Raw genomic sequence first — 18,853 nt, forward strand, 5'->3', positions numbered from 1 at the left:
GAAGGCAATATCTACAGTGAAAGTAGTCGAGTCATGATTGCATCGCTTGTGTACACTCATTACGCCGATGTGCCACTTCTCAACCTAACTCTGTAAACACTAATACTATTTTGATTACTTGATCCCACTGAGATTCTACCACCACGTACACCCAATGAAAAGAAAACTATAAACTTCACGCAAGGTAACACCTGCCATCTTCAGTGTCTTCCGTTCCCCTGTTGTAATAAACACATGATACAAGATTTCACTCCTGTAGCAGCAGCGGCAGCTAATCTTGCTGCTATCAAGACTAGTTGTAGCCGCTTTGATTTCCTGCAGATATCTTTTATGTACCTTGCTTTTTTTTTTTTCTTTCTTTTTCTTTCTTTCGCTATGTGTATCTTTATGGAGGAAGGCAAATGTCTCAGGGTACCGTACCGTGAAGATGCAGGAGTGTGGTGCTCGAACCTTGACAGGATGAAGTTTTGAGACATCTCACTCGCTGTACTCCACGTCCTGCTTGGCCTTCAGCGAAATGCTACAATACCAGCTTTACACAGGTCTGAGTAATCTAATAGATCTACTAAAATCGCCTGAAAGCCGAATCTGACCAGCACCACGAGTCCAGCACAGCAAGAAGTGCTCGCTGGCCACACCACAGCCCGCCACAGCATGTGTTCCGTGGCATGGTCAGACGTCATCAAGGCAGCGGTCAATATCCAACAAAGTTTTCATCTCGCCTTTTTAGCCTGGTTCCACTCTCACACAAACGTAAGCCAGGAGTCCCCGCAACATTCGTTCGTCAATAAACCAATAAACCGTCTTAATCATTACTTGTCGGACGCAGCCAAGCGATCAGTGTTGGGACTGATGACCACTCGTGTTACCACTTCACACACCGATGACTTCCTATCAACCAGGCAGCTGAGAGGCATGCATTTATATGACACACACACACACACACACAACACACACACACACACACACACTCTCTCTCTCTCTCTCTCTCACCTTATTATCAGGTGAGCTGCCAATCTGGCAGTCAGCACCCCCTGTGCGTGGAGGTCAAGAGGGTTGTGCCGCCACGCATCTCGGTGAGGGACAGCACCACACACCTTGAGTGCATGAAAACCTCGCGCTGCCTGCTGAAGGGAGTCATGGGGCGACCTGTGAATGCCAGCCAGGAGCACCCGGGCATCCATGGACACGACAGGTTGTCTCCAGTCTGCATTTAATGTTAGATACGTACTCAGTTAAGGGGAAAAGGTGAACCATCTAAGTATCAATGTAAAGCGTATAACGACGAGTGAGATGTGTCTCGTGTTTTCGATTAACTTATTCTCGCGGGAGCATCGAAAACTTGAAAGAATGTTACGTACGTACTCTAATATAGATTTTAAAATAATGATAATCACTGTCACTGTCAAGAACTAAACATACCCAAACTTATGGATCCCAAGTGACCACTGCGGCCTGTCTGAAGTGCGGGAGACGTGCGTGCCGGCGTGTATCATTCATCAGCATCAGCGGCGCGCCACGTACTGACTGACAGGTTTGGAAGATAGAGCGAGAATTGCTTTACGTTTAAGATGTTCTAATGTTTGGTTACATTAAACTTAAAAAAAATATATGAAATGTGTAAAGTCGCTTGGTTTTCTTTATTAAAACACTTTGTAACGATTTATACTTGTAACCCCCCCCCCTCTCTCTCTCTCTCTCTCTCTTTAAGCTTATAACAGACAGCTTAACATCTCACCTTCCCTATATCCTGCTACTATAGTCTACCCGACACCAGAGTTTCCACAACACACATTACACAAACCTAGAGAGACCACTATTTCAATTATTTTTTTTTTTTTTTCGAATATATACCAGGTGTAGCGACCATCAATTACATATACTGACATAACTCCCTTACACCACTACTGGAGCTTGAGGAAGAGACCAGAGTTTGATTTGCTACATGAAATTATACAACAATAGTTAGATCTCATGGTGAACCACAAAATAGGGCACACTGACAACAACACCCGGCGCGCGCAAGCTACTATGGTGCGTTACTCCCTGCCTTGTTTACCTAAGCTGTTTTACCATGAGGGGGTACTTACCTGCCTTCATAATTCCTTACACTCACGCAACAGTCACTCGATTGCACCCAAATGTAACACCTCCATTATCCCACATTAAACTCTCTCCTTAACGGGAAGGGAGAGACGCCACCAAGCCCACACGAGGAAAACGTAGGTAAACTGACATTCTCTCTCTCTCTCTCGTCCTGACGCAAGCACCACACGCTGGGAATCTAACAATATGCTATAAACCACCTGGGGGAGGAGCGCCACTTCTGGATTGCAGGAGTGGCAGTGTCGTGGTGGCTGCGGTGGAAGGCACGACACGCTCTTTACAAAGGAATTATTCTATGTATAACGTGTGTCTCGTAACAATTCATTTAATTCTTCACGTTTATATGAAAGCAAAACGTGTACAAGACGCTTAACTGAAACAAAAGTGTGCTAATACTAACTGTTATATGCTACTATTAATAATAATAACACAGGAAGAGCAAATGCTGCACCAGAAGCATCATCACTAGTTGCAGCACCACCACCACCACCAACAACAACAACAACAATGATGATAAAATTATGAAAATTATGAAAATGACATTTATGAAAAAATGCTCAAAATAATGAGAAAATAAGCAATAATGGTTTTACGCAAGCTTCTAAACCAGTGAGCATTGGATTCGACAAGGGACGTGCGGCAGAATTAAGTGCGTATACCAGCTGTTAGGTTTAGCCAGGGCGTCTCGCAGGTATTCACTGTTGTTCCTTCACCATTTGAGGCTGTCTTTGCTGCTCTTCCAGTCTACAATTCTACTGACATCTCTGCAAGTATCCACAGCAAAAACGGTGGCAAAAATTCGGTGTTATGTGGCATAATGGAGATGATAATGCTGATAACAAGTAGTAATAATGTTTGCGCACAATAATTTAATCTTAAATATGCCACTGTTGTTCTTTCTGTCTAGAATTCTACTGGTATCTTTTCAAGAATCCACAGCAAAAAACGGAGATAAAACACGGTACTATGTATGTGGCAATCTAAACAGTGATAATAACTAACAATTATTCTTACACACAATACACCTTTTAAAGCACCAAAGGTCACCAAATGAGACTACCTAACACCTCGTTTCTTTGTTATGGTAAAAATTTCACAAGCACAGGCTCCCAACACACCCTCGTCCCTCAGTCATGTTGTATGTGACAGTAACGACGTGGTGCAAAGTAAGGAAACATGCAGGATAAGTCTTCATGTCAAGTGACGGTGGTGGTGGTGGTGGTGGTGGTGGTTGTAGTAGCAGTAGTAGTGGTAGTAATTTGAATATTAATAGTAGCAGTAGTGCTTGTTGCCATAGTAGTAGTAGTAGTGCAGTTATGGATGTTGTTATCACTCCAGCCTCAACAACACAACAGAGGAAAGCTTACAACGATGACCGTGAGAATGAGGAAAAGAAGGTAAAGGAGGAGGAGGAGGAGGAGGAGGAGGATAATAGTGATAAGTAACATAAATATAAACACTTCCTCTACTCGTACGCAAGTTAAATAACCTCGTTCAAACCTGACTGACTGGCACGCGTCTTGACTCCGATAAAACCGCTTCCCTCGCCTCACAAAAAAAAAAAAAAAATAAAAAAAATAGAGCAAATCAGGTTTAGTGAGCCTCCCCCTCCCACTCACCACCCACGAACGCCGCCGCCGTCCGCCCCGCTGCCTGACCACAACACCTCACCACAGGGCACGCTAAAAACAACAATAAATGGGTGAAGAAGCTGAGGAAAGGAGGAAAGAATAGACGGCGAAGTCAAAACACCACAAAGGCCCTCAACTTAATGTTAAAATAACTTGCGTAAATAAAAATGACTCTTTCGGTATACTGAACTTCTAACAGCAAACTTTCTGGGGAAAAAAAAATAATGCCCCGAGTCGTAAAGTGAATTATTTTATACTAGTTTTCGTTTTTTTTCCCATGCAATCTATCCAGTAAGAGCGAGATGGTACGTACCATGATGTCGCTGGTGGTGGTGGTGACGGTCGTGGTCCAACAACCACGCTACGCCCGCCAACCAGCCACCCCCCCTTCCCTCCCCCCGAAAGGAGACGCTGACCCCCTCCCTACGACCTCAAGGACGCACCCAACACCCCATCACCTGAGCTGTCTGTTTACATCCAATAAATGAGAAGTTGGTATTCCCGCGACTGTTTGCCATTTTGCACGTGTTTAAGGAATTCACACACACACACACACACACACACACACACACACACACACACACACACACAAACACACACACACACACACACACACACACACACACACACGAGCAAGGCTGCACCACAACGGTTGGTTTGACGACAAATGCCAAGTAGCTGCAGGTCGCGTCATAGGAGCAGGTAACAGGTAATGTAATTAATCCCGCCTCCCAACAGTCCCGCTGCGGAAATTGGTGGGGATCATTAGCAACATTAATCTCTTTCTATAAACACTCACCAATAAGCCTCGGCGGGACAACCTATCCACCCACCCACCCCTGCCCACACTTCCAGGACCCCAAGCTGCCACACAGGTACGCACGCTACACTCATTCCATCCCCTCAAGGCTGCACACTGCCCTGGCCATCCTGATGTGCTTCCACTCATCTCCAGGGAAGGTGGTGCACGGGAGAGTACTCACCTAGTTTGACGGCTCTCTTGGGCAGGACGTTGTCGTGCCAGGCAGCGTGGGCGGCCAGGGCCAGCCAGGCCACCACCACTGCCCACACCACCGTTGGCAGCATGGCCATCCTCATGTTGTTGACTGCACGGCTCCCTTGTTGCTACTTTCCTACTCGAAGGCTTCAAAGTATTCCTACTTAATTTACAGGTAAAACTGCACTGATATATCGTTGTTGTCAGCTGTCAGGTCAGAAGACACGCTGCCACGCCGTTCAAGCAGTGATGCAGGCCCGACAAACACGCCGCCTCCCTGAAGACACTAGAGCGGAGGGCTACTCACTCACCGCTGTGGCTCTGACTAGAAACTTAGGGTGATGACTGCTGTTATGACTGATACAGGTATGGCACTTGGTTAACTGTTCCACTCGGACCCGGCACGGCACTAAGGCATCACTCTGGGCTGTACACACACACATACGTACTACACATTCGCTCCTCCAACACGTTTGCGCGACCTATCAAGACACTTGCTAACAATCGACCAGAATGTATCATGGAACGTGGGTAAGTGTGGAGCAGCAGCAGCCCGCGGCACTGGGCGGCTTGGGTAGTCTAGCTTGTCACGCCACTCACTCTGGGCCTCTTCGGCGTGGTGTGTCCTCCTGGGGCCAGCCCCTCAGCATACACCCTCCATGGCGGGAGGTGGGTGCGGCGGAAGACGTGTTCACCACAGCCTGCGGTCAACAAAGATGCGGGAGAGATGGTGCGGCACGAGCGAGGAGGGGGAAGCCCGGGTCCCCACACCGCTGTCTCCCTCACCCAGTTTCATGGCCCGGGGTGACTTCTCCCTCCTTCTCTTCTCCCGACACGATCAAGGGTTTCACAACACAGGGTCTGGCAGTATTATCTTGAGGAAGAAAGTAACGCTCACATCACGTCATGGTGGAAGCACTGCGCCACACGAGCACGGGACACAGACCCTCGTACCACAGCGACCATTCCACGACCTGGCTTCCCTTCTGTTTACAAAATCGATGCGGGCTGCTCGTGACGTCACGGTGGCAACGCAGAGCCACCTATCGGCCACCGATCTAACTGCGTCCCATCCTACCTCGTGTAGTTAACTCTGTCGCTGTCAGTGCTACTTGGTTTACCTGTCAGTGCTACCCGGCTTGCTTGTCAATGCTGTCTCTAACGGCTGTCATAAACTTTTCTCGGATAATAAAAGAAAATCCACTGCTAACTTACACCTTTTCATTGCGTGTATCCACGCCCAATCCTATTCATGTATGTGTATGTGTGTACATAATATATATATATATATATATATATATATATATATATATATATATATATATATATATATATATATATATATATATATATATATATATATATATATATATATATATGGAGAGAGAGAGAGAGAGAGAGAGAGAGAGAGAGAGAGAGAGAGAGAGAGAGAGAGAGAGAGAGAGAGAGAGAGAGAATTAATAAGGTATCAAAGATTATTGTCCATCCTTTGGTGATGTCCGTAACATACATCACTGCTGTAAACAGGACTTATCAGAATTCTATCTAACGCTTACTAGTGTGGACACAAGTTATGTAAACTGAACGTTACGAGTAAGCAAGTCATTTATTTATTGAAACGTTGGTATAAAACAAGAGTACAACTGTCTGTTGCACTACGCACTGCTACCAGCACACTACACGTAAGTCTCTCCGGCAGGAAACAGTTCTAAGAGTAAAAAAATATACCAAGCATCGTGTAGAAAACGAAGATATATCAATGTTGTGGTAAATAATGAAAATAAAAGATATTCTAAGAGATACATTCACTAGTCACTAGATGGTGGGGAAGAGGGAATAACTCTAGTATTAATAATCAGGTGTGTTGCAACACTTCTTATCTGAGAGATAAGGGAAGCAAAGTTAATTGCGTGTCGTTGCACACAATCACATAAACACAGCCAACACAGATTCTTGGGCACAAACTAGGCAGTGTGTCCTTAACTCAGGCCAAGGATTATCTTTGCTTTCCTTCTTAATTACTGCGGAAAATATGAATGTGTGTGTGTGTGTGTGTGTGTGTGTGTGTGTGTGTGTGTGTGTGTGTGTGTTCGTATATGCATGAAATATCGAGTCCCTAAGCTGCAATTCTGTAACATTCAGGCTACGTAAGTTATGCCGATACTAACAAGCATTTCATAGGATTCCGATAAGTTCCTGTTTACAGTAAAATACAGCAACGACGAAAAAACGAGTTGAAATATAAAAATTGTTGATTTAATCTTTACAAAACCGTCTTCACCCGGCCGTCTTGAAGACTCACTTCCCAATCACGCGATTCAGGAAACTCCTCCATCAGCACGAACCTTCCTCTCGCTCCCTCTCCCCTTTGAGAGAGAGAGAGAGAGAGAGAGAGAGAGAGAGAGAGAGAGAGAGAGAGAGAGAGAGAGAGAGAGAGAGAGAGAGAGAGAGAGAGAGAGAGAAATATACTCATTTTTTCGCTTCCTGGAGCTGTTCATTAGTGCGAAGAGTTCTTATTCTTGGCTTGGTTGCGAGTAGGTACAATTCCTCGCCTTTACGTAAATTGAACGCTCTCGTTCCTGTTTGCACTTAAGTAATTACATTTAATCTCTTACGGTCCATTGGCGGGGTGCGGGGCGGCCAATCCGTGTTGCGTTGCCGATTACGCCAGACTAGGTGGCCGGGGACAAAATTGAACACCTCTGCAATTAGTTTTCTTTTCTCCTGCTGATCTTCAAATTGTAATCGTGCAGGAAAGGAAGCTACGTAACTTGGCAACCCTCCCCCCATCTCCTACCGCTACTCTCTCTCTCTCTCTCTCTCTCTCTCTCTCTCTCTCTCTCTCTCTCTCTCTCTCTCTCTCTCTCTCTCTCTCTCTCTCTCGTCCTGAGCACAACATAACTGCTGACTTGTTCATGATTTTCCCTCCGCAGACTTGCTTGCAGTGGACGCAGTATTCGTAAACAAAGGACGAGTTTACGACAACTTTCTCAGCTTCTGCATGCAATGTTAATAGTTTCCTAGGCGCGGAGAGATGATTTTTAATGAATGCCAATATAGGTGTGCTTCTCTTCTTATAATACACTGGTGAGCCTATAATGAAAAGTACCTGTGAAGAAAAAAAAGGTCAAGACAAAAAATATGTTCTTTTCACTATGGGAATCGCAAACTGCTGTGAGGCATTGTGGGTAAGGCTGTGAAAAATAAACAGAAATTGTCATCAGTCGCGTTGTCTTGTTGATTTTTAATAAGTAAGCCACGCAAAAGTGCAGTACATCCAATCTGTTGCAGAGAGACAATGTACAGCACGCCGCCATCCATACAGAACAGGAAAACATGATTTGTTATGAGTGTGTCGATTACCAGTCCTGTACTTGTTTGCGAGCTGCTTGTTACCTCTTCCAAAGCAGTTACCACTCATCTGCTTGGCCTTGCTGCTCCACACACACACACACACACACACACACACACACACACTGATACATTGATATCCCAGCTGCAGAGGACTTGGTGAGATCACCAGCAGGAGTGTCGCCTGCCTAATCCCTAAGACCCGAGGCCACACCCTCTGCGCGGGGTCAGCAAAGGCTGGACGCCCACGCCCGCCCGCTGCTCCAGCTTCCAGCACATCAAACACTAGCGTGATTTGGCAGTTTGTGTAAGGCCTGACGCGACCGGCCGAATTTACATAGCTGCGTTTGCCCGGGGCGTCGTAGTTCGTGGCGGTGAATGCTGTATGCATATATTCCTGCACTGCAATTCTGGGAGACTATGTAAAAATTACTCGCTTTAAAGCAGGCCACGAGTTTTCTTATTCAGTATGCAGGGCCAGACATTAAGCCTTAACAATTCCAAGTTTAGAATTTATACTCCCCACGTCCTCAAGTTTGTGCAAAAACAACTATAATTTGACAGAGCAGCAGCAGCAGCGGCGGCGGCGACGGCGGCGGCGGCAGCGGCGGCGGCGGTGGCGGTGGTGGTGGTGGTGGAGGCGGCAACAGCGGCGGCGGGAGGCTGATGAATGTGTTGTTACCCCCACGTACCTTATATTGAAACTGTCTAACTTGAAAAACATGTTTACAAGTCATCCCTGACCACCCGCAGGAGACGCTAATACAGAACATTAGAAGGAGGAAGAGGCAGTAGACACCTGCCGAAGCGGTAAGTACTCCCAGGGAGGTCTCACAAGCGCTGGACCAGGGAGTATTGCGAACTTACAGTCCAATCCATTCCTACGCTGATGATACCACTCAACACTTTTCACATCTATTCTTAGAAGTCCCAGCCTTTAGAAATTAAACAATTCATGCAAGGAAGCCACAGAACGACTGATTTCTGAGCTTTCTAACATTCTGACTGGGACAGAACAAACTAGGTGATGTTCAATATCCTCAAAAATTCAATTCCTGTATCTATCAACTCGACACAATCTCCCAGATAACTATTCCCTCTTCTTCAATGACACTCAACTGTCCCCCTCTTCTATATTAAACATCTTCAGTCTGTCTTTTGCTAATACTATAAACTGGAAACTTCACATCTCATCTCTAATTAAAACAGCTTCTATGAAGTTAGGCGTTCTGAGAAGTGTCCGCCAGTTTTTCTCACTGTCCCCAGCTGCTAACTCTGTACAGGGGCTTTATCCATGTATGTATGGAGTATGCTTCACATAATTGGTGGAGAGCGGTTCCACGCATACCACTTTACTGAACAGAGTGTAATCAAAACCATTTCTTCTCATCAACTCCTCTTCTCTAACTGATTGTCTTCAGCCTCTCTGTCTTCGCCGCAATGTTGCATTTCTTACTATCTTCTACAGCTGTTTTTATGCTAACGGCTCTTCTAATCTTGCTAACTGCATGCCTCCCATCTTCCGGCCTCGCTGTACATGACTTTCTACATTCGCTTATTCCTACTCTGTCCACCTCTCTAATGCAAGAGTAACCCAGTATTCATACTTTTCGCTAGTAAACTCTGGAACTTCCTGCCTGCTTCTGCATTTCCTCCTTCCTATGACATGAATTCTTTCAAGAGGGAGGTCTCAAACTCTGGATAATCTCTTTGATACCTCCAGTTTTTCTTTAAAGATTGATACCTCAGTGGGCCTATCTTTTATATTTTTTGTTGCCCTTGGCCAGCACTCCTCTTGCATAAAAAAGAAAAAAATTTCTTTGATCCTGAAAAGAAACAATGATATTTCATTTTTTCCCTCCATCTCTTAAACTCACACAAACATCGCACGGAGAATATAATTACAGAGTGGAACTTTACATCAGTGGTGCTCTAAGTCGCTAGCCGCAGTGTGTGTATGTGTTTGTGTGCGTGTGTGTGTGTGCATCTCAGGGCCAACCAGGCTGGATGGACTAGACCAGATAGTGGCGCTTGGGCGTGTGGTGTGTGGAGATCATTAGGATTGTGCCGGGTCTAGTGGATTATGATGGTGGAGGTGCTGGAGTGCGACGTGTGTGTGTGTGTGTGTGTGTGTGTGTGTGTGTGTGTGTGTGTGTGTGTTGGAGGGGGGGAGGGGGACGAGGGGAGGAGAGAAGAGGAGGCTATAGCCGACCTGCAGCTTCACTTTAACCCTTAAAAATAACACACTAAAGGGACTCTTCTCTCCCTCTCTCTCTCTCTGCTTAGCTTAACCTTCTATACAGGTCTCATCAAGCTCTCAGAAACACACACACACACACACGTACACACACACACACACACACACACACACACACACACACACACACACACACACACACACACACACACACACACACACACACACACACACACACACGGACCTGCTCAGAGCCCTCCAGATTGAGATGTGTTTTGTTCCCAAGTGCTCCAGGTTCGCGTATTCTTCGTCTTTGTCTTCGCCTGCAAGGGAGCCGAGGTTACTCCCTCATCAACAACACCAACCCAAGCCCTGAACTACTAAGAAACGTAATCGGATAGGTTCGCGGAAAAGGAAGAAGATGAGAGAGAAAAGGAGGTGATGTACAGGATAGTTGGTGGTAGGAAAAAGAATAGTAAGATAAGGAGGAGGGATCAGCACTTAAACAATAATAAACACGAGTCTGAAGAGAAACACAACAGTTTCAACAATTTCCCTGCTCGTGTGGAGTCCTCAACACCACCAGCATCACCCTTCCCAGCACCGCCACCACGCACATCTCATCCCCAGCAAGAAAACCTCAGCATCACCATTCATGGTACCATCGCACGAGGTCCCCAGCAAGCGACACCATCACGGTCCCTCCTCAACGGCTAGTAACACATTCCTTAACCCTCAGCAACACCCACCCATCGCCCACGGCAACGGTGTAATACCCAGGAACTTTTCCGATGAGAGTTATTCGCAGTTATCCAGTCCGCTGAGAAAAGAGCGAGGGCGGAAAGGGAAATATGGGACAAGTTTGAGCAAGGGCGCAGCGGCATGTGGGGCTGATGGAAGGGTGAAACAGATAAAGGCTCCACTATGCATCCTTTTTTTCTGCCGATAAATCAGCGGGGAGGCTTGGGTAAGGAAGGAAGGGAATGCTGCCTCGTGATACCTCGGGCGAAGGCATGAAGCAGACATTATACAAGATTTAGTGCTATATAACAAAAGGGATCTTGAATTATAAAGAGTGAATGCTGACGGCTGGGAGATTTAACGCCTCGCTGCTGGAAAGGTGAACCCTCCCGCCACTCCCTCGCTGCCTAGGAAGTCCGTGGCCTGCGTAAGGAAATCATTGACTCCTTTATTCCTCAGCGGTAAAACTGTTGTATCCTCTTAGTGAACTACCGGACTGAGGATACACACTGCGCGCTTATACAGAAGAGGCTACAACTGTAATTATTTATATGAGTAAAAATGAGATGAGTTGAATTTCCAGCTCCGAGTAATGGTTTAGGGGAAGCCTTTAAGCTTTATTATATTAGCTACAGTTTAAGCTCCAGCGTAAGCTTTTTATGAAACTAGATTTTAGAAATTGCCTCATTGTTCTGAAAGTAGATTATACAATTATTACACCCATCGAACTGCTTTTTTTTCTTAACACACACACACACACACTCTCTCTCTCTCTCTCTCTCTCTCTCTCTCTCTCTCTCTCTCTCTCTCTCTCTCTCTCTCTCTCTCTCTCTCTCTCTCTCTCTCTCTCTCTCTCTCTCTCTCTCTCTCTCTCTCTCTCTCTCTCTCTCTCTCTCTCTCTCTCTATATATATATATATATATATATATATATATATGGTCTTAGAGATGAAGCACAATAAAGGGACGAAGTAAATATTTCACTAGTGTCCCTGACTGCTGCCTGCGTTGGAACATACTGCCATTACCCCATTCAGACCCAGACAAATAGGCTACCGGGAAAAAAGAAAAGTTGGAAACACGGCCAAGGAGACACAAAAACCTGCAGACAGCATATCGACCCGCGGCCCACAGTCCCCCTGAAACCCACCACCTTCTTGGAGTCTGTATCTTGACTACACTAACTTCTTCTGTCCGGACCTTTTGCGGCTGATGTACGTATGTCTGAGGATGCATAGATACTTTTACCCGTATATTACACACACACACACACACACACACACACGCACACCATCTCGCCAAGCAAACTAGGCCACACGTAAACACCAGAAAATTACAGCTGTTCACGATATAAAGCCTTTCACTGATATCCTCGAGAGTCTTTCTTATATTCTTCCGTATCTCATTTTCCGGAACAGCTTCAGACGTGACGTTTCAATCAAGTTGCTTCACATTCCCCGGTCTGGTTGGTGAATGCAGGCTGAGCTTCAATGGGGGAGGTTCCTGGTGGCGCGGATTAAGGCTGTCACTCACCTTTGAACCCTTTCTCAGCAGGTAATTCCCAAACCTCTGTTCGACTCTTGACCAGCAGGGGCACAGGAAACGCAGGTAACAGTGCAGGTGTTTATTCACAGAAGGTGTGAACAGAAGGCTGGAGGTAGGTGATCTCTCGGCGCCAGGCCGCGCACTTCCACTTAACACTTATGACTGAAGCCTAGCTCGTTCACTCATACACGTATTCATGCCTCACACAAGTCTCGCTCATTCACTCGTTCACACAACTAGCTAACAACCACACACCTCCCCCGAGACATAAGGAAGATTCCTTATCTTTGTTATGGCTACCGTAACACATGAAACAAAGTTACAATGATTGAAGTACAGAAAACACGGTACATATACACAAAACAAACACAGCGTACAATGAACACGTACGACTAATCGTAGGTGCTACGGTGCCACCGCACCTGCAGTCGTCTCGGCTCCCTACGCTGTCGGCTGCTTCGACGCTCTGGTTGCTCTCGGCCACGGTGTACCCCGTTACCCTGATGCTCCGGGCTGCCGGGATGGTGGTGTTCCTCGTGACCCTGATGCTGAAGCGCTGCACCGCCATGAGCGGCGTGCTGCTCGACAGGAAGGGGAGCAAGAGGTCTGTGTGGGCGTAGGTGTCTTCTATTACGCCACATCACGCGACCGCTGCCCATCTTGATGAGGTAGTCTCTCCTTCGCCCAACAGCCACGATGACACCCAGGCGATCCCAGAGGCCTGTCGTGTGATCTTGAACGTCGACGTGGCCACCGAGGTGCAGGAGAGGAAGAGTACGGGCGGACGCGTCGTGGCGAAGTTTCGCTTTCTTCCTCAGTCGCTCTGCCTTGGCGTCGCACTCATCAGCAGCGCGCTGCCACTGCTGAGCGTATGAGCGATGATGAGCCGGGACACAGGACCTCATAGGATGACCGAAGAGGACTTGTGCTGGTGATCGCCCTTCCGCCCTCGGAGTGTTGCGCAGTTCCAGCAACCCGCGAGCGAACGCATCCTCGTCCAGGTGTCCCTGCTGTGTGGTCGTGAGGATCAGCTTCTTCACGGACTTGACCGCTGCCTCGGCGTGACCATTGGAGCGTGGATAATGAGGTGAAGATACACGATGCTCCACCCCCCATCGAGCCAGGAAGCGCCGTACCGATGAAGAAGTGAACTGCGGTCCACCGTCAGTCCTCAGGAGAACAGGCACGCCCGTGTCGGCGAACACACCCCGAAGGACACGAACGAGCTGATCAGCCGATGCTGGACGTGAGCATGCAGACACGTGAGGCCACCCAGACAAGCGATCTACATACACGAGGTATGTACGGCCTGCTGCGTGGAAGTAGTCTGCAGAAACTGACTCAAACACCCTGCTGGGTGTGTCCGTGTCCTGCCAGAGAGGTTCGTTGGCTTGGCTTGGTAGGAGTGGACGGCATAGTGAGCATCCAGAAACGACGTTCTCAACGTCTCTGTCCATACCAGGCCAGTACACCGTTTGTCGGGCCCGTCGCTTGGTGCGCTCCATCCCCTGATGACTGTCATGGAGTCGCTCTAGTGTTTCTCGGCGGAGGCTGTGAGGAATAAGAAGCCTCGGCCCGTAAACCACCAGGTCGTCGTCTACGGCCAGCAGACTGCGCACCGGCCAGTACGTACGCAAGCGGTGATCGAGGTCGTGGCAATGATCAGGGAAGCCCTCGATGATGACGTTCTTGAGCAAGCAGTACTCCCCGTCTCTTGCTGCTGCGGCACGTACCATTTCCACAGTCTGATCCTGGAGTGGTGCTAAGCGGACGCCGTCCTCATTGGTGGCAGATAACGCTGAGATGACCGCTGAGTGGAGAGGGTCGAGGTCACCAGAAGTAGCAGCATCCTCTTCCTCCACTGGGTCCTGTACTGGAGCACGTGAGAGGGTGTCGGGCACACAGTGTGCCTTGATCACAGCAGCAGCGTGCCCCGCACGCTGCTGTGGCGTTGGGTCGTAGGAATGAGGCCAGCTGATCACTTCTGTGGGCGTAGATAGAGGTGGCTGCGAGGCGGTCGGGTACTTGATGGAGCTGTTGCCGGTGTGCTGTTCTTCCCTGCGTAGCGGTCGGATTTGAGCCGGAAAATCTTCGGGGAGGATTCCGAGAGCGATGGAATCGTACCAGCTAAGCAGCGCCCCCTTCACCTCCTTCACCACGCTCACAACAGTCTCAGCTTCCCTGTCGCCCAGTTGCAAGTGCGACGAGAAAGTTCCTACACAGGTGAGGGGGTGATTACCGGCAGCATAAAGTCCATCACCATCAGCGGGCGCCAAGCTGGAGGGCGGGATTCCAAGGAGTGTTGCCGTGTCGAGGCCAATAACGGTCGTTTCGGCCCCAGAGTCAGGAGTCCACGTAATCTTGTCTCTTCCAGCGGGATGTGTGGCGGTAATGAGCACCTGGGGCGCAGGTCGTGCCGTCACCGTCTTTGTGTATACGCCTGATAAGAGCTGGTATACACTGGCACTGGCTCCCCGCCTCGGGCCTGCACCGCGATGAGGAGAGACAGTTGAGGAACTCCTCGAAGCTCCTCGTCGTTTCCTCACTGTCTGCTGACATACACTCGCAAAATGCCCTCTTTTCCCGCAGTTACGACACACTTTATCTATTGCCTGGCATCCCCTTTTGTCACTGCGACAATCTTTGCCACAACGATAACAGCCCGTGGGGCTTGAGCCCCCGAAACTGCCCTTCCTGTAGTTCGAGACAGCGTTCACACCATGGCTCGAAGAGTGAGAGCCGCCCCTTAGTACTGCACTACACTGGTTAGCGCTCTCTGATGCTCTGCAAATATCTATGGCGTTTTCAAGGGTGAGTTTCTTGTTTTCCAGCATGCGTTTCAGAGCCACTTCGTCTCGTGTCCCAACGACAATTCTGTCACGCAGCTGATGGTTTATGCACTGGTCGCAAAAGTCACAGAAATTGGCGATTTCCTTTACAGCACATAAAAAGTCGTCAAAACCTTCTTGCGTTTCTTGCACGCGGGAGTAGAAGTCTCTTCTATCCATGATGATGTTGCGCTGGCTTCGCAGGTACTCACACATTGCATCGAGGATGGTTCTTAACTCCGCGTCTCTCGGTAAGCTTATCCCGTAGCGAAGTGTACGGGTCCACTCGTCGTCTAGGACAGCAGCGAGTGCCGCCCTCTGCTCAGCCAGGGAGAGACAGTCTATCCTGGCGAGGGTTACGTATCCTTCAAACTTATGGCGCCACGTGTCGAACTCACGTAAAGATGCTGACGCCGTTAAGTGAGGAATGATGGTGGCGGACGTCGGGAACCTCGCGCCCTGGGTAGACGTGCTGCGGGCTGTGGTTTCGCCTTCATTGCTCGCCGTGGTGCGACTGGGAGCTTGTGTCCCCACTCTCTCCAGCAGCTGGGTTAAACGCTCCTCGCGAGCCTGACTCTGCTCCGACTGTCGCGCTAGCAGAGCCTGACTCTGCTCCGACTGTCGCGCTAGCAGGGCAGCCAGCGCCTCCAACTGCTTCTCCATTCTGCGCCGTACCCACTGCAGCCTTGTCCTGATCCTACTCACTGCGCCATGTTCGACTCTTGACCAGCAGGGGCACAGGAAACGCAGGTAACAGTGCAGGTGTTTATTCACAGAAGGTGTGAACAGAAGGCTGGAGGTAGGTGATCTCTCGGCGCCAGGCCGCGCACTTCCACTTAACACTTATGACTGAAGCCTAGCTCGTTCACTCATACACGTATTCATGCCTCACACAAGTCTCGCTCATTCACTCGTTCACACAACTAGCTAACAACCACACAACCTCATTACGGCGAAAACCACTAAACGACATTACACGGCATTACTATATTACGACTCATTATCGTGTCATTAGCGTCTCACAGCTTGTTAGTGCTGCTGTACGTGCTGGTTCAGGTGCGAGTGACGTTCACAAACAGGAAGTCACAAGTTCGTGCCGTCTTGCCGTAGTTGTTCTTCTGTCTGCTTTTTTAAGGTTCATTCGGCTTTTAATGGATACCGGTCAGCAGTGACTAAGAGGGTTATTTTACTTTTTTTATTGAATTCATTCATTTATTTATTATTTTGTTATGTAAGAGAGGCTCTGGCCAAGGTATCAGTCCCATAAAAAGAATAGAACCAACAGAATTATCCAGAATTAAGAGGCGTCAGGTGCCAGTGACGTCTACAGTCGGTCCCAGGTTCGAACTCCATCTTACACAGTTGTGGTTCTCTAAGGATGTCTGCCTTTAGGTTCACCCAGCCTTTAATGTGCACCAGGTAGGAGTGACTAAGATTGAAGGTCACAGAGAAACGAAATAGACATCCTACTCATTATGCCCAGATCTTGAATGCCATGTTATAAACTATCCGTAACACTGCCGGTATAGAAATAAAGGTTCTTGTATTTCTGTATGACATTCAAGTTATTTATTTCCTGGTAAGCGTCATTATGAGGCAAGGCGCTCCTCTGCCAACATTCCCGCGAGTACTGAGCACACAAAAGGGCGCCGAGCCTCAATTCCACTCTCCCCGAGCCGCCTGGAGCCTTCCGTCTGGTGCCCCTCGCTGGCTTCCTCAACCAGGGCGCCCCATGTCAGTCTTCCCTCCAGAGACGTAATGTTATTTACTTCAACCTGTTTAATAAGTCGTCTTCTCTGGTAGTTTTTGTATGATTGTTCTTACTACTAGGATATCTCTCTCTCTCTCTCTCTCTCTCTCTCTCTCTCTTTAAGTTAGAATGAAGCAAACATACTGAAACAAACAAAACTCGGTGACAGCAATAGCAGTTCACAAGGCGCTAAGCAAGACGTAGTCCGCCGGGTTGCTGCCTCGTGACTGGCTCCGCGCTGCACCCTCCCTCCCGCCACCACAAGAGAATAAGCCGAGGAAAAATGAGAGGATTGGGGTGAGCAAAAACACATTTCTAAACCTGGAGATTATCCTTTTCCGAACCATTGTGTTGAGGTATCGCGTAACGCTTCTTTTTGTCTCGGGAAGCTACTGTGCCTTGTTGAATGCACGTGGTGGATCTAAAGGACTTATTTATTTATTTTATTTTTTTAACTAACTATCACGTTTGAGAATAAGACCATCTAGTTAAATAGCGTCAAACGGCCATCCTCAACATTTATACAGAACAAATATTTATTCATATATTTATTTATTTATGTTTTTTTTTTCTCCTATTGGAATTCTTAAAGTCAAGTGCACATTCCATAATCTGAGACAAAGACAACCCAAAGGTCAAGGTTATTCATTCCAGTGCGAACATCCGCTACATGAGGAGCCTCGAATGTGGACAAGGGGCTTTAACACCTTCATTGAGCTCTGCAGGATGCTACACGAGGTTCCTGCTGTAGGAATTTTGTACTGTAGGGCTGGCTAATTGAAAGAGTGAATCAGTCAATCACTCTTCTAGTTGAGAGATAGAAATTGCTAGCTAGATAGATAGATAAAAAGATGGATAGATAGATAGATAGATAGATAGCCGAGTAGGTAGGCAGAGAGAGAGAGAGAGAGAGAGAGAGAGAGAGAGAGAGAGAGAGAGAGAGAGAGAGAGAGAGAGAGAGAGAGAGAGAATAAAAGCTTAACTTAATGGCACATGTTCGGCAATAACAATAATATCAAAATTTAATTCCATTCCAAAAGTTACGAAGAACGATATGACTAAAAGAAGAAAGACATAAAATTGGCTTAGGAAGCGAGGGGACGCCAGCCGCCTCCCTCTGGCAAAGCCTTCATCTGATCAGCTCTCGGGTGACGTGCGGCGTACTACATTCCAGGAGACGTGTATGCCTCCTTTGCATCACCCTGGCCTCGAAGCCTGCACGTGTCACTATTCCCTCAACACTGTGCACCACCACCACCACTGCGCGTCTGGACCATCATCATAGATACGAGTAGTTATGTTGAACTACGATTTACTCAAATGGAATAAATAAATATTAGAATAATGAATAAAATAAATAAAAAATAATAAAATAGATAAATAAATAATAAATTAAAAAATTAAAAAAAAAAGAACTTGCGTGATTCTTCCTGTAACGAATTGTTAGCAGCTTGATAACCCGGCTGTTCAGGCCGTGCAGGGAAGCTGGAAGTTCGAAAGGAGAATGGTGCTTAGTGTTCACGCTCGTACATTAATTTAGACTTCCTCCTGATCAAGTCTCGCTGTTGTCTGGTACGTCTCTAGCCGCCAGGCAGGTGAACTCCTCAAATATAGGAATTGTTGTATTTGTATTTGTATGCACGGGCCACAAATATGTATGGGTCCTGCGATCATGTTGAGAGAGGTGATATTATGTATTACATCAAAG

General features: G+C 47.5%; 1 long non-coding RNA gene across 1 annotated transcript in view; it reads right to left on the reverse strand.

The window, feature by feature from the left end:
* LOC135107713 (uncharacterized) overlaps positions 1-5,879 on the reverse strand; it is a 28,329-nt gene extending 22,450 nt beyond the window's left edge. Inside the window, exon 1 of the long non-coding RNA XR_010271914.1 lies at positions 4,721-5,879. This is a non-coding gene — a long non-coding RNA (uncharacterized LOC135107713). The remainder of the gene's footprint in view (positions 1-4,720) is intronic.
* Between the last annotated feature and the right edge of the window lie 12,974 nt (positions 5,880-18,853).

The sequence above is a fragment of the Scylla paramamosain genome, chromosome 15 (assembly GCF_035594125.1).
Source record: "Scylla paramamosain isolate STU-SP2022 chromosome 15, ASM3559412v1, whole genome shotgun sequence".
Classification (NCBI taxonomy): domain Eukaryota; kingdom Metazoa; phylum Arthropoda; class Malacostraca; order Decapoda; family Portunidae; genus Scylla; species Scylla paramamosain.